Genomic DNA, 17,953 nt, shown 5'->3' on the forward strand with positions numbered 1-17,953 from the left:
AAATAATTTCTGGGTAATCCTCCTTGTGCATCTTGCTATGTAATCCAGCAACATACTAAATAGCTTTTTGAGCAGGGATGTCACCATCTTCATTGACTAACACTGTGAAGAATATTTAGAAAAGAATCTGTTAAATGCTACTATTACATCTATATTACTACAGTATAATTTTGGAATATTAATATTAAGTAATTGAAATAGAGTTTCTTAGGAATTAAAATGTTTACTTTCCCAAGAATGTACTGGGAAACTACCAGTTTAATTTTATCTTCTCTATAGAAATTTTCTCAATTAATATCAAACCATATTTTTCCTCCTTTTCTTATTACTCAAAAGCAATGTGTGGTTTTTGCTATAGTATTTTAATTTGTTTCTGTTCTCTTGTTATATCTAAAAAGCTTATCAATTCCATGTATACCAAGTTTGTCTTTGTTTTCTCTCCTCCATGCTCCTCGGTATGCATACAGTTGATGTTAAATGTGTGCCACTGAAGTGGACAAGAACTGAACTAGAGACACTTCATCACCAAAGTTCTGATTAAATGGAGGCAAATATGTAAATTTAGTCTATGTTGCCAAAAACATTGCCAAAAGTGTATGTAAGGAATCTAAATGCTAACAGAACTAACCATAAATGTAAAAACTTTAAAATGAAAATTACTATAAAGCAATATTTAATAGTTATGCTTACAATTGTTTTTCCTTCAAGTAGGCTAAACAAGCAGAGAGGAAAAACTAGTGTATACCATCACAAAATCATAATGCTTTTAAAAAAATTATTTCATCTTTCCCCCTTTTCTCTAGAACTGAAAGAGGTATATGATGGGTTTGGTCAGCTCTTCATTTGAGAGAGCAGCAAAAGAAGAGAAAAAGAACATTTCAGTGCTCCAAAAAGCCAGGCAGATGTTGCAAGAATGAATTAGCTCATTGACCTCTTTTTTTTTTTTTTTTGGAGACTTGTGTCAACTTTGAGTGGAGTTCCCAATTGCACAATGAGCATCTGGACAGTTTTGACATCTTTATTACACTCTCTGAGTTCTTAAAAATGCTACCATTTTGTTTAAAGATGATTTCTTTCAAGATTAAGACAATTATTTAACTGCCAAGAATAATTAATTCTATAACTCAATACCAATACAATTATCTTCCCAGATCTGGTTTCCTAACTAATATTCATAATCAAAATACCCATTGTTTAATCAAAATAAGATTTGATTGACTGCTTAATGATATTCTCATTCATATCCATTTCTTTCCAGGCCTAATTTTGTTTCTTGTATTTGCTTTGGACTGAATTTTTGTGGTTTAAATACCCCATTTAACATAACCACTTTCAAACAAGATTATAAATTCTCATAAAAGCAGACTATGGAATTCATAATCATAGCTCTTGGCCGCCACCTAAAGGTTTCTTTCTTGTTTTATTTTAGATAAGACCTACTGTGCATTCATTCCACTTACAACAAAACCCTTGCCTGCAACATAACATGTTTTCACAAAGTATAGGGTAAAGAGACATTTCACAATGTCTTTTCACTTTTGTATATTTGTATCAGCAGCCTATATAATTATATCCACTTCTCAATCTATTAGGTACTCAAAGGCAATTTAAACTAGGTCCTCTGAGTGGTTTGAAATTTTCCATGCATTCAAGAAATAGTGTGTCCTTTTCATGTATCACTCCCATTCCTAGGCCCATTTTAGAAATAAGGTATTTAAATTATGGTTTCTGGCTTCAAAAAAAAATGCACGAGCTACTGATGTTTTAAGAAACTGGCTTCTCTTTTGTCGTAATCTGTATTAGAATTATCATTAACTGATGCCACAGAGTAAATCTAGGAGAAATCTGAACAAAGAGAAATGTTTCTCATTTCCAACTTTCCAAGGTAAAAGCAATTAAACTCATGTTTATTGAACCATTGCTGAATGTAATGTATATGCTAAACTCTTTGAATTCCACAGAAAACATATACAACAGGGGTAACCTCTTGATTATATTTAAGGGTATATAAGATATCAGAATAATTCCCTGTTCCATATCCTATTCTCACTCCCTTTATTTGCCTCCTAAGAAACGCTTGATTGAATCAGGCAAAATACTTCCAAATCCCTACTTGATATTTTGACAAAGTCATGTTTGGAGACTAAAATAAATGCAATATGATATCATAGTGAAAAGTTAGTTATGAACGCTACAAACTTCTCATTTCAAAATTCATATGAATAAAGCATCTGTGAACTACCCAAGTTATGCCTAAACATGTAGACATGTTTTATTAGCATGTATACTTACCACTACGGATTCTATGTATTTATCCCTTGATATATTTATAGACCACTATTCATTAATTCATTAATTTAAAAAATATTTATTAGGCATGTCAGGCATTCGCCATTGTCAGTGTTCAATAAAACAGACTGGTCTTTTCCCTCATGGGACTTGTGAGGGAGAAGATACTAAACAAACAAATAAACAAGGAACTTAACTATACTGTGATAGAGAATAATGTTAAGAGGAGATAGACTTACATTAAGGTAATCAAGAAAAGCTAAAAGGAGGCAATATTCAAGCTGAGACCCGAAGAATAAGCAGCCAGCTCTGCCAAGAACACAGTGAAACAGGCATAGGGAATCGTCTACACAAAGGCCAAAGTATAAAGAGAGGGCCAAGGAATACAGAGTAGAATGAGCAAAGGGAAGTTTTGTGAGATGGGATTGGAGAAGTAAGAAGGAACCGGATCATGCAGGGCCTTGAGAGCCCAGGTAAGGATGCTGGGTTTTACTTGAAATAGAATACAAATCCACAGTAATAGATTAGAGAAGGAAGTAACTTGATCTGATGGCTGCATGAAGAAGGGGTCGGAATGGGCCAAGAGAAGAGGGAGACAGTTAATAGTCTTTTACAGAAGTACAGATGGGAGAGATGATGATGACATGGACAAGGGTGGTGGCAGTGGAGGCAAGAGAAATGAACACACTGGAGATGAATTTTGGAGCTAGACTCAGTAAGACTTGGTGGTATGTTAAATGACCCCTTGATTCTGCTCTTCCCTCCCAGCTTGTTAGCATTTGCTTATATGAAGATAATTGAAATGCTGATATAGTTCTCCATGTTAGACATAGACTTCTAAGTTAGATTTTATGTCACATGTAAGCTTTTAATTTAGTAAAAAAGAATTTTAAGAAAATGTCTTAATAGAATGACCTATTTGTATATCAATAAACACTTGTTATCTAGCATTTTCTGCAAATGAGGTAATCTACAAAAATAATTTTATGAATAATGGAAGTTTATCTATTAAAAGCACCAAAGCTTATTTTATTTTAACCACTTAGAAGAATTTTTTTCTAAAATTGTTAAATATTTCCCTGATCTCTTAAATAGAACACATTTAAAATAAGTTAAGCTTTTCAAAAATTTAGGCTCACCATGATGAAAAATAGTTGCTGTATCTAGTGGTACCCCTAAAAATAGTGAGATATAAAAGTGGGTTTTCCCTACTCTAAAAAACTGAAAACTAGGCTGCTTTGAAATAATTAAATTTTGTGTTATTGTTGTTTCAGTTGTCTTAGTCCTCATTGTGCCAAACTGTGGACGTCCACTTCTGACTCATTCTAACATGATGTTTTTCTTTTGCTGTAAGTGGGAACCCTGCTATTAGACTTTCATGCAAGTTAATAGTATGTAGACTCCAAGTAAAGTATGAACTTTTGTATTTTATTTTGATTGCACAGAGACTTTTTTTAACATGCTGTTTTCTCATGTATATTTTAGGTCACTAAAGTTGCTTGATCAGCAATATTTAAGTCAGGGAAATACCCCTATAATAGCATTTTATTTCCCACATTTTTCATGATGCTCCTTGAAAATGGTATTCACATTACCATATACATTATCATTTTAAGTATCTACAAAGGATCCTTCCTTATGACACAACTTCAACTACATCATTATAAACAATGATTTTCTGTTTGATGCCGAAAAGTATACTTTTAAATGTTACATAAAAGCATACAAATTTGACCATAAAACTAGACTAAAAAATCCCAAATCTCTCGATTTGGACTATAATGTTATCTCTTTCCTTTTTTCATTTTGACATGCATGGAAACTAAAACAAATCAAACGTTCACAAAACCCCAATTAGCAACACTATTTTCAAAGTGTCTTTTGACAAGTAATATGTGCATATTACAAACCCAAAGATATGTTTGAAGCAGCTCTTCTAAATAGCTACATTCCTCTCTCTATCCTCACCATGTTTCATGGAAGAAAATGTGTAAATGTGTAATGGAAATGTGCAAATGATTAAAGCATCTGTATAAACAAAGAACATTCTTAACATGCATAAGAATTATTTTGAGGACTTACTGAAAAACCAGATACCAGATGCCTAAAGCTGACCTGCCAAATGAGAGTCCTTGAGAGAGAGGTCTAGAAATTGGCATCTGAAACAAGAATTCCCCAGCTTATTGATATAGCTGTTCCACAGAGCTATCTTTAGCTAGCACTGTCATAGACACCAGGTAAGCAATCCTAAACTATCTGCCTTTGTATTTTCCAAAGATGTCTGTACCACAATGCATACCATCTTACATGTTCTTCCTATAAGGTAACATTGGCATCTCTTCACCAAAAGGTGGGATTTATGTTCCTTCTTCTTGAAGCTGGGCAGACTTCTTGGCCACAGAGGAAATGATGTTATATGACTTCCAAGACCAATTCATAAAATGCTATACAGCTTCCATCTAATTCTCCTGGGACACTTGTCCTTGGAATCCAGCCATCATGCTGTGAGAAAACTAAGCAGCCACATGGAAAGGCCACATGTAGGTTTTTCAGCCATAGCTCCCACTGAAGCCCGCATTGACAGCTAGACATCAACCATCAGACATGTGAGTGAGCTTTTAGATGATTCTGGTTCCCCTTGGCCACCCCAGTAGAGCAAAATCAAGGTCTTTCACCTAGCCATCGCCAAATTCCAGATTTGTGAATAAAATTAATGTTGTCACTGTTCTAAGCCACTAAGTTTTACAGTGGTTTTTTACACAGCAATAAATAACCAGAACAAATTCAAAATATTATGTGGTTTCTTCAGATGAAACATAAAGCCCCAGATAAATCTTCACACATTCCAATTTGCATTTATGGATTTCAAATTCTATCCATCCAGGTCTTCCCCAGTCACAGACCCACTTGCTAGGTATTGCCTAGACCTGGGGTTCTAAACCAGAAGTGATTTTGCCTCTAAGGGGACCTTTGTCAATGTCTGGACACAGTTAATTGGTGTCACAACTGGGGAGGAAATGCAACCGGCATCTAGTGGGTAAAAGCTAGGGATGCTGGTAAACAGCGTACAATGCACAGCACAGCCCCTCTTCCCCAAAACAAAGAACTATAAATAGGAGATTGAGAAACTTGGACCTAGATCTAGCCCAGCAGGGAGATACTCCACTCTTACCTGTTTTCACTGTACAGGTCTGGAGTTCTCAACCAAGAGTTAAGGAAAAGGGTTGGGTGGAGGCACCACCGTTGGAACATCTGGATTATCTATAAAGATTTTCAACCTACACAAATGAGCCTATGGTGCTTAAAACTGGCTACAAATTAGAATAATTTGTCAGTTTTTTTCTTTTGAAATACCAGCTGTATTTAAACACCAGCTCAATCCCCAACTCTAGAGGTTCTGATTCAAAAAATGCTGGAAGGCAGTAGTTTTTAAAATCCACTTAGGTGATTCTAACATGTATAATATTGGCCCCTTCGGCTGGAGATTGTGACACCTAACTTGAGGAGAAGTATTGGTGGAGTCTAAAGAGTAAAATTGGAAAATCCTTATAGGTGATTCTGTTGGCACCCCTCTTCCTCTTCCCCTACTGAGAACCTTTAGCCTAAGTGCTCCCCTGAGCTTAGCCTGCCATGTTACAGCAAGAAAAGGACCTGTGCCAGACTCTCACTTCACTCTTCTGCACTTCTTTGGGACTGAAGCAAATCCTAAGGTTCAGTTAATGCTTGTTAGGTCAGTAAGAAGCACCATTTAGTACATGCTGTACAGCCAATTCAAGTATAATAGGATCACTCTGCTACCCACCTCTCCACCAATAAAATCAGCTCTTTTTTCACTAGATTTTCCATTAGAAGCTTGAGGTAGATATAAAAACATCAGTCAATATTCTTAGAATTTTATCACTTGAGTGTGAAGCTAAATCAAATAATTTATATGATTTACATAGCTCAAGATGAGACAGAAGTTGTTGATAGGATGTTATTCTGCTGAGATTCATCTCCTTCTACATAGGACTTATCTTGCCCCACCCCCCAAAAAAAAACCACTAGCTAGGCAAATCTCAGATGCTAAGCAGATGAAAGCCTGCTTATTAAAAAAAAAGAGTTGGGTGGAGAAGAGAAAAATGTGAAATAGGCCATTATTATAATAATTACTTCGGCAAAAATGTGTTATTTCATAACGGCAATAAGCTTTTCTGAACGTGTTATTATTACATTACATTTGTGGTAAAAAGAAAAAATCAAAACTATGTTTTTCTTTTAAAAATGTATTTGTTGAAGGAAAACACCAATTTAATAAATTAAATTTCTCAATAATTATCAAGTTCAAAACTTTTCTGTTTTTAATTCTTTCCCATTAAACCCAAAGCCAGAAGGACTCTTTAATGTGTTTTTTTACTTAGTAAAATTATTTTTCACCCTCCTCAAAACATAAATGTATGTGTATTTTAATATGACAAATCTTCTGTCCTTGGGCCTAAAATAGATAAGAGAAAACCAAAACAGAGTAAGGTTTTTGGAATGACTTTTTCCAAGCTCTGGTATCCTTCTAAAAGAAGGCTGTATGGCAATTATGCTTCGAGTTGTTGCATCTCTCCCTTCTCTAGAGATATATTGTTAGCTATGTGGGTAAAACGAACCTTGAAGTTCTTCAAACTCTTGTTATCTTTTAAACCTTCTAATACTCAAAAGAATACTTATGAATAGTTTCTTAAAGGTGCTAGGCTTAATGTCTTACTGAACACTTTATGTAAATAACAAACCCTGTTGTTGCCCAGTTGTATGTAAATCTTTGCTTGAGCATGTCTCTAACACAGTCTTCAGCGTCCGTGATGGAGGCAATATTACTATTTAGTTTCAGGACCTAAAACCAACTAGGCAGGATCTAGTTTCATAAAAGTAAGTCTGTTTTAACAGGAGAGAAGCTGTTATAATTCTAAACCACTTCCTACAGGCTGAGTAAAACACAGAGAGAAGAGGCACAGTGAAAAATGGTGAGGGCCAGGACACAGAACAGGTAACAGGTAATCACTATTTAGTAAAAGGAATTGTGAAAAGATTGTGAGTAATTTTACTTATGCCAAATTCCATTGGCCATAATATAGTTCCTGCTGTAGTGATGTTAAATATTAAGTTAATCCTAAGGAAATAAAGAATTGAAGGTTGGGCACTGCCCCTTCATCCATAAGCCACTAGTGCAGTGATCAAAACTTAAATGTCCACAGGACTCAGGCATGTAACATATATGAGCAAACCCAGTCTAGGTATAGAAAAACAGTAGTGAAAAATGGTAACTGACTCTCAAAAAGACATCAGGGAATGGTGTAGACTGTTGAAAACTGGAGAGCCTGGGCTTCTTAGGTGGCAGCTAAAAGGCAGTTCCAGCTCACTGTCTTGCAAAAATGTAGACCTAGTTGTGCCCAATGTTCTAATTGTTCAAGAGGAGGTGAAAGTAGGATTTTATGAAATCTCTCGATTTTAAAACATTTGGCAAAAAAAAATCAATATTTTTTTAAACCACTCAAGTATGAGGGGCAAACGAAGCGTGTTCATATTTGATTCTGAAATTTGTGTTTCACAGTCAAGAAGATCCAGGAAATCCAAGCAAATAATTAGGGGTATATTTGAAAGGAAAGGAATCTCAGCAGCAATACAAAAGCTTAAGGATTAGGCAAAGATATGAAATTCAGATTAAGGAGCAATTCTCATGCTACTCTTGCCAAGATAGATTATGGCTATCTTAATAAAGCCAATCTCCTTTCCCTTGGCCATTTGACCTCCTTTAAAGCTAAATGTGTAGGACATTTTCCATTCACCCATCCAGTTTCCTTCTTTACCCTCTCTGTGTCCCAGGAAGCTGGCGAGTGTAGACTGCATTAAAGGGTTACTTCATCTTTGGCTTCGACTGTGTTTGTTTGGCCCATCTGGGGCCCTGGCAAGAGTTTGGAGGGTAGGAAGAAATTGACATCAGAGCATTTATTTATTTATTTGCCCTGCTTTTTCTCTGCTGGGTCACTGATTAGTTCCTTTCTTCCCATCTGGAGTCCCTCTTTATACAGGTCCTCCATGCCCTTTGTGTGTATGTGTTTCTTGAAATACTCCCTCTTCTTGACCCTTCAAAAGAAGAGTGCTAAAGTCTCCCCACTGTTATAAGGCCCAGGGGACCACATGATCACTTGTTCCCGTCCATAAAACCAGCCCTGCAGGATTCAATTACCCAGCTTAACTCTGCTTTCTATTTCTTGCTGGGAGCCTGCCTTAAGGTGCCATTTCTAAGGACACAATCATTCCCCAGGGCTGGGATCTTAACTGATAAAAGCTTCTTATCAAGTCCTTTAATTCTTATTTTTCTGGGTCCTCTGAAGAAGCAAAGCTGTTTGGCAAGAAGTGTCAGGAGCATTGAGAATGTATCTAACCTCTGACCAAGTAAGTTCACCTTGGAAATTAGTTAAGGAAAGAATCTTAAATATTCAAGAATTTGAATAAAGATTTATGCAAATATGTTTATTATTAAAGTAAACAATAAACAGCTCACATTGGTCAAAAACAATAAACAGCTCACATCCCATCTTAGGAGTATGTCAGGTATCTTTTGTTTCCCTCTCCAGCTCCCTACTCCACTTTGCTCTTTGCCCTGAGGTGCCAGCCTTTCTGGACTCCACTACTGTCTGGTTTAGGGATGGGCTTTGCTAATTATGTGTCTTGATCAGAAATCAGAAAAGGGGAAAAGAATGAAGTAGGGATAGTTATTCATCCTGTCCCTCCTGGAAGATGACCTTGGGCTACTTGTGACTCTTCAACAAAGGTGACAGAACTTCTCAGATGTTATCCACACACTAAGTACTTCTGGGGTCCAGTGATGCACCCTTCTTTTGCCCTTTGAAGCCTAAGGATAGCAATGTATCTCCCCATGGTTTCTAACTCAAGGATACAGCACTATCACGAAACCCCTTCCCATGTTTGCAAATAGTCTCTTTATTGTCAAATTCTCTTCAAATCACCCAGTTTGAGTATACCGTCTGTTTCACGGTAAAGAATCTAGTGGAATCAATGAGCATATTTAAGTAAACTGAACTACAAATTCATTTGGGAACAATATATAACGTAGAGGGGCTTCCTAGGTGGCGCAGTGGTTAAGAATCCACCTGCCAATGCAGGGGAAACGGGTTCAATCCCTGCTCCAGGAAGATCCCACATGCCACCGAGCAACTAAGCCCGTGCGCCACAACTATTGAGCCTGTGCTTTAGAGCCCGTGAGCCACAACTGTTGAGCCCATGTGCTGCAACTACTGAAGCCCATGTGCCTAGAGCCCGTGCTCCGCAACAAGAGAAGCCACAGCAATGAGGAGCCTGTGCACCACAACGAAGAGTAGCCCCCACTCACTGCAACTAAAGAAAGCCCGCGCACAGCAAAAAAAGACCCAACACAGCCAATAAAATAAGTAAATAAATTTATAAAAAAAAATATATATATATAACGTAGAAAGATACTCATGAAGAATGTATTTGTATGTTAACAACAAAACTCATAAATCCAGTATGAACAAAGCTACATAAAAATAAAGCAAATGAAATTCACCATGAAAAAGTAATATGTTCTTCACATTTTCTGTTATAAAAACACATTACATTTTTAATAAAAAATCTCCTTTAAAGATTAATTAAAAGTGAAAGATGATTTAGGTTATGCCTAGAGGAATCCAGAAAGATGTAGAAGTGGCATTAGAAATAATTCTTGAGAATAAAATAGGACAAATGAGAAGGAAAAGGAGAAAAAAATGTCCAGCTGAGGAAAAAGCCTATGAAAACACAAGTAAAAGTGCTTGTACAAAAATCAGAATTCTGTTCTGTACAGCATGTAGGCGGAGTTGGGAAGAGTAGAAAAACATCCCATTGAAAGTGGTACCTAGAATGTGATTTGGGGCCAAAATATTCAGGGTTTCATAGTTGAGGCTAAGGGTCTCTTTCATGGCCTGGAGAGAGGTTGTGAATAGCATAAGATGAAACATAGATGGGTTCAAGAAAAGGATAACAAGTTTATTTTTATTTTTTTTTAATTGTAAAAAATTTTTCCCTCTTTGCCCAGAGTTTTATTTTACTTTTTAATTAAAGTATAGTTAATTTACAATGTTGTGTTAGTTTTGGGATGGACAGCAAAGGGATTCACATATATATATGTATATATATGTATATATGTGTATATATGTATATATGTGTGTATATATGTGTATATATATGTGTATATATATATTCTTTTCCAGGTTCGTTTCCCTTACAGGTTATTACAAAGTCTTGAATACAGTTGCCTGTGCTATACAGTAGGTCCTTTTTGGTTATCTATTTTGTATATAATAGTATGCATATGTTGATACCAAACTCCTAATTTATCCCTCCCCTCACTTTCCCCTTTTGTAACCATAAGCTTGTTTTCTCTGTCTTTGGGTCTATTTCTGTTTTGTAAATAAGTTCATTTGTATCATGCTTTTGGATTCCACAATAAGCAATATTATATAATATTTGTCTTTGTCTGGCATACTTCACTTAGTGTGATAATCTCTAAGGCCATCCATGTTGTGACAAACGGCATTATTTCATTCTTTTTTATGGCTGAGTAATAGTCCATTGTATAAATATACCACATCTTCTTTATTCATTCATCTGTCAATGGACATTTAGGTGGTTCCATGTCTTTGATATTGTAAATGGTGCTGCTATGAATATTGGTGTATGTGTATCTTTCCAAATTATGGTTTTCTCCAGAGGAGAAAACCTGGGACTGGGATTGCAGGATCATATGTTAGCTCTATTTTTAGTTTTTAAAGGAAATTCCTTACTGTTCTCCATATTGGCTTCACTAATTTACATTCCACCAACAGTGTAGGAAGGTTACTTCTCCCCATACCCTCTCCAGCATTTATTATTTGTATACTTTTTGATGATGGCCATTCTGACAAGTGTTAGCTGATACCTCACTGTAGTTTTGATTTGCATTTCTCTAGTAATTTGCAAAGTTGAGCATCTTTTCATGTGCCTTTTGGTCATCCATATGTCTTCTTTGGAGAAATGTCTTTTTAGATCTTCTGCCCATTTTTTGATTGGGTTTTTTTGGTTTTTTTGTTTGTTTGTTTTGTTTTGCTGTTGAGCTGCATGAGCTGTTTGTATATTTTGGAGATTAATCCCTTGTCAACTGTATTGTTTGCAAATTTTTTCTCACATTCTGTAGGTAGTCTTTTCATTTTATTTATGGTTTCTTCTGCTGTACAAAAGCTTTTATGTTTAATTAGTCCCATTTGTTTACTTTTGTTTTTATTTCCATTACTCTAGGAGGTGGATCCAAAAAGCTCTTGCTGTGATTTATGTCAGATAGTGTTCTGCCTATGTTTTCCTCTGAGAGTTTTATAGTATCCAGCCTTACATTTAGGCCTTTAATCCATTTTGCATTTATTTTTGTGTATGGTGTTAGGGAGTGTTCTACTTTCAATCTTTTACACGTAGGTGTCCAGTTTGCCCAGCACCCTAACCTTACACCTAAAGAAACCAGAGAAAGAAGAACAACAACAAAAAAAAACAAAGTTAGTAGAAAGAAAGAAATCATAAAGCTCAGAGCAGAAATAAATAAGATAGAGACCAAAAAAATTAAAAAAGATAAATGAAACTAAAAACTAGTTCTTTGAAAAGATAAACAAAATTGATAAACCTTCAGCCAGACTCATCAAGTAAAAAAGGAGAGAGCCCAGACCAATAAAATCAGAAATGAAAAAGAGAAGTTACAACTGATACCACAGAAATCCAAAGACCATAAGAGTGTACTATTAGCAACTATGTGCCAATAAAATAAACAAGCTAGAAGTAATGGACAAATTCTTAGAAAGGTACAATCTCCCAAGACCGAACCAGGAAGAAATAGAAAATAGGAACAGACCAATCACAAGTACTGAAATTGAACCTGTGATTAAAAAATTCCCAATAAAGGGGATATATGTATGTGTATGGCTGATTCATTTTACTGTGCAGCAGAAGCTAACACAACATTATAAAGCAACTATATTCCAATAAAAATTAATTTAAAAAAATCCCTAACAAACAAAAGTCCATGATCAGATGCCTTCACATGCAAATTACACCAAACATTTAGAGAAGAATTAACACCTATCCTTCTGAAACTATTCCAAAAAATTGCAGAGGGAGAAACACTTCTGAACTCATTTTATGAGGCCACCATCACCCTCATACCAAAACCAGACAGAGATATCACACAAAAAAGGAAAATTACAGGCTGATATCACTGATGAACATAGATGCAAAAATCCTCCACAAAATACCAGCAAACCTAATCTAAACAATGTATTAAAAGGATCATACACCGTGATCAAGTGGGATTTATCCTAGGAATGCAAGGATTTTTCAATATCTGCAAATCAATCAGTGTGATACACCACATTAAGTTGAAGAATAAAAACCATATGATCATATCAATAGATGCAGAAAAAACTTTTGTTAAAATTCAACATCCGTTTATGATACAAACCCTCCAGAAAGTGGGCACAGAGGAAACATACCTCAACATAATAACCACATATGACAAACCCACAGCTAACATTATTCTCAATGGTGAAAAGCTGAAAGCACTTCCTCTAAGGTCAGGAACAAGACAAGAATGCCCACTCTCGTCACTTTTATTCAATATAGTTTTGGAAGTCCTAGCCACAGCAGTCAGAGAAGAAAAAGAAATATGAGGAATCCAAATAGGAAATGAAAAAGTAAAACTGTCACTGTTTGCAGATGACATGATATTAAATATAGAAAATCCTAAAGATGCTTCCAGAAAACTACTAGAGTTCATCAATGAATTCGGTAAAGTTCCAGGATACAAAATTAATATACAGGAACTGGTTGCATTTCTATACACTAACAACAAAAGATCAAAAAGACAAATTAAGGAAACAATCCCATTTACCATTGCATCAAAAAGAATAAAATACCTAGGAATAAACCTACGTAAGGAGGCAAAAGACCTATACTCAGAAAACCATAAGACACTGATGGCAAAGAAACTGAAGATGACACAATCAGATGGAAACATATACCGTGTTCTTGCATTGGAAGAGTCAACATTGTTAAAATTACTATACTACCCAAGGCAATCTACGGATTCAACACAATCCCTATCAAATTACCAATGGTTCAGTTTTACAGAACTAGAACAAAACAATTTAAAATTTGTATGGAAACACAAAGGACCTCGAATAGCCAAAGCAATCTTGAGGAAGGATAACAAGTTTAGATTTGTATTTTGGAAGGAAAACTGTTATAGCACTGTGGCAATGAGATGACTGGGACTTCAAGATAAGGATGAGAAAAGCCTGAACTGAGGCAGCAGTAAAGGAATTAAATAGGAAGGAAAAGACTGCAGACACTTCACTAAAGTGGGATTAATAAAATTTAACTCATGAAAGGCAGGGGTTATGTAGTACACATCTCTAAGAGAGAACAGTAATACCTAGGGCATACCTAAAAATATGATAATCTTCTCTGCTACTTTAGCTTTAAAAAGGGTTCTTCTAGTGACCAAAATATCATTTGTATTTTTTTGTTGTTGTTTTGATTTATGTCATACTGAAATGTGCATCTTTATACAACTTTATTATATTTCTGAATCTTTAGGGGGCTAATTTTCCAGATATGAAATTAGTGTTTCAGATATTTTAAAGATTTTATTACATGTTGTCAACTGATTCTAAGAAAGTTTGAGCCAATTTACCATTCTAACATTAATGAGTCCCTATTTCAACCTTATATTGTTAGATTAAGTATTGTCATTTAAATATTCTTTGAGCATTTAATGGATAAAAATGGCATCTCAGTTTTTAAAGTAGTATTTTTGGATAACTGATAGCACTGAACTTTCCCCCATGTATTTAAGCATTTGTATCATCTCTCCTTGAATCATATGCTGATGCTTTTTGCATACATATCTATTGTAGACTAAATGTTTTCTTATCCATTTGTACGAACATATTCTGTGTTAAGTATTTTTACCCTTTTTTGAAATATTTATAAACACCTAAGTTTTTAAGAAATCGTCATCAAATTTGTTGATTTGTTCTTTTGAAACTGGATACATAATTTTTACATTTAGAAAGAACTTTTATTACCAATACCAGAAGAATTGTATATATAAAATAAAATTATATATATATGTATAGTCTTGAAGTTTTACACTAAGCTCTTTAATCCATCATGAATGCATTTTGGTATAAAGTAAGTTTCTAGTAACATAGGTAAGCAACAGAATATATTCTATAGTCCATGGAAATATAGCCATTATTTTGTAATAGCTTTTAATGGAGTATAATATATAAAAATATTGAATCACTATGGTGTACACCTGAAACTTATATAATATTGTAAATCAACTATACTTCAATAAAAAAAGAAAAAAAGGCTTAGTTCCAGATGGAAAAATAAAAATAAAAAAATAAAATAAACTTCTAAATCCATGTTTTTTTTTCCAAATAACTTGCATTGTCCCAGTACTATTTATTAAAATTTTTATTCTCTCTACATTGATATTCAAAGCATATCCTGTGTTATATTAAATTATCATTGATATTAGAGCCTATTTCTGAGCTATTCTATTTACCAACTCAGTCATCTTTTTTTTATTATTACATATTACTTCCAAATCAGATTACAATATCTTTGAGAAAAGGGACTTGGTTTTACCAATGCTTGTATTTTCCATAGCACCTATCACTTTACACATAGTAAATGTTCAATAAATATTAACATATTTATTAAATGAATGTTTAAATTGAATATCCTGTGCCTAATACACAAAGAATTTCCTCACCATGTTAAAAGGTCACATTCTTCAAGGTGAAACATGAAGTAATTTTGAAATTGGAGAAGGGGGCTAAGAATGGAAGCATTCCAAGTATAAAAATGCCATGTGAATTTGATTAGAATAATTTAAATTTTGTGGTGACTTCATTCTCCAGAGGCGATGTGATCATGAGAAAATACTGAGAAAATTTTAGTTGTGGGCTTACTCTGAATTACTGAAGTTCAGAAAGGCCTTTAGCTGTATGCTGATGTGCAAATCTCTCCACATACCACCATGGCTCAACAGATGAGCTATGTCAATGGTGAAATGTTGTCTTTACAATGTCTGCTGATACCTTTATTTGGGAGAACCAGCTGTGGACCCTTAACATTGCTATACATTTAGAGTACTGAGCAATAAAGCAATAATATTTAAAACATATTACATTTCAATTTCCCCTCCTGACTGCATATGAGTTTAAACATGAAGTTTTAAATAAAAGGCAGTATTAAGTATGTTTTCCCTGTCATGTACAAATATGTGAAGCTTTCATATCGTTAGTTATCTGTCAAACTGTACAGGATGACTTCAGGCTGAAAAGATTGCGGAACAATTTGTTTGATTAAGGAGACATAAAACTAGACTGTCATAAAGAATGCTAGGATTACAGGCTTCTATATAAAGACATGCTCACTACATCAATTAACGTGGGTAAAGAATTGTATAGTTACCAGAAAAGGAAAGTTATGTATTCCGCAAAACCAAAGATATTTGATGTTATTCTTATGACAATATGCAAGTTTTGAAATAAGTATTCATACATTTTCAATGCTATTTACGTTGTGAAATTAAAGTAACCTAAATTATCATTGAAAAAACCCTTGGGATAATATATGGTAAATTCTAACATGTTTCATTCTCCTTTGATTCTCATAATAATCTTATTAGTGTGTGAGCGTGTGTGTGTGTGTGTGTGTGTGTGTGTTTTATAGACTTTACTTTTAAGAGTAATTTTAGGTTCCCAGCAAAATTGAATGGAAAAGTAGAGAGAGTTCCTTTTGCTCCCTACCCTCCCATATTTTGCTTCCCCCACTATCAAAATCCCATATCAAGCAGTACATTTGTAACAATGGATAAACCTACACTGACATACCATTATCACCCAAAGTCCATAGTTTAGAGTTCACTCTTGATGTTGTACATTGTAAGGGTTGTACATTCTTTGGGTATACATCCACCACTGCAGTATATACAGAGTAGTTTCACTGTTCTAAAAATCTCCTGTGCTCCATTGATTTACCCTTCCCTCCTCTCTTAACCTGACAGTCATCTTTTTCCTGTCTCCACACTTTTGCCTTTTCCAGAATATCATATAGTTGGAATCATAGAGTAGGTAGGCTTTTCACATTGCCTTCTTTTACTTAGCAACATACATTTAAGGTTTCCCCATATCTTTTCATGGCTTGAAAGCTCAGTTCTTTTTAGTGCTGAATAATATTCCATTGTCTGGATGTAACCCCATGTATTTACCCATCCACCTCCTGAAAGACATCCTGGTTGCTTCTAACTTTTAGCAATTATAAAAAAAAAAAGTTGCTATAAACGTCCTGTGTGCAGCTTTTTGTGTGGAGATAAGTTTTCAACTCCTTTTGTTAAATACCAAGGCTTGCAAGTGATGGATTATATGGTGAGTGTGTTTAGTTTTGTAAGAAATCACCAAATTCTTCCAAAATGGCTATACCATTTTGCATTCCCACCAGTAGTGAATGAGGGGTTCTGTTACTCCACATCCTCACCAGCATTTGGTGCTGTGTTTTGGATTTTGGCCATTCTAATAGAAGTGTAGTGGTATCTTGTTTTAATTTGTAATTTTGATAGCTATTTTAATTTAATCACTGCATAAATGAATAAAAGTCTCAGGGAAGTTAAATAACTTGCCCATGATTCTACAGCTACTAAGTAGCATATTAAAAATTAGTTTTTACAGATTCCAAAGCCCTTGTGCTTTGGAGAATATGATAGAGTAGTTTCCAGGCTCATTATTACTTGTTTTAATTTAGGTCCCTCCAGAAGAAGACCCTAAGACAAGGAAATAACAGGGAACAGTGGAGAAAGGCAATGAATGAAGGATGTTTGAATACAGTTATCCCTGTGGGCAACTGCAGCTTACTCCTACCGGGAACCTAGGGAAAGAGTGCTCAGTAGTGTCTGACAGTACCATTCATGTGCTGTTTGAGACCACCCAGGAAAAAGAATATATAAAAAGTAAAAGTACTTAGAAACTTTGATAACAACTTGACATTCTTGTAACATCCACTTTTCTAATAATTCATTTTTTTTTTCTAATCCATGATGGACTGAAAATGAAAAACTAGTCCAAATATAGTTCGAGAAGTACTAGCCTAGAGCACAAAGCCCAAAGTGATTCCTTTCAAGGAGCAAGGGAGCTGGGGTATTTATACCTCACTTCCCATCAGGTCAGTCCTTGGTTGAGACTGTGTCCAGAAGTTCATTTCCCAGCACTTCTGGCTGGGTGGAATGAAGTGATGTGCCTGGAGGGACACATGAATGTCAACAATGGTGTCTATTACAAATGTCAATAAAAAATTTCACAAAGCCAATAAATTAATCTAAACATCATCACATCTCTAAAATCATCCTGATAATGAGTTAAAGGTTAAATAAGCATTAATTTGCTGCATGCTATATATGGAAGGAAAACAGAAAGCTAGAATTTGACTATGCACAGATAAAATGTTTCACTCAAAAGCACCCATGAAAATAATTAATACTACCAACCAAAGCACTGTTTAGTGGGTAGGGTGGCTAAATTAAAGCTGC

Source organism: Hippopotamus amphibius, chromosome 4 (genome assembly GCF_030028045.1).
Source record: "Hippopotamus amphibius kiboko isolate mHipAmp2 chromosome 4, mHipAmp2.hap2, whole genome shotgun sequence".
Classification (NCBI taxonomy): Eukaryota; Metazoa; Chordata; class Mammalia; order Artiodactyla; family Hippopotamidae; genus Hippopotamus; species Hippopotamus amphibius.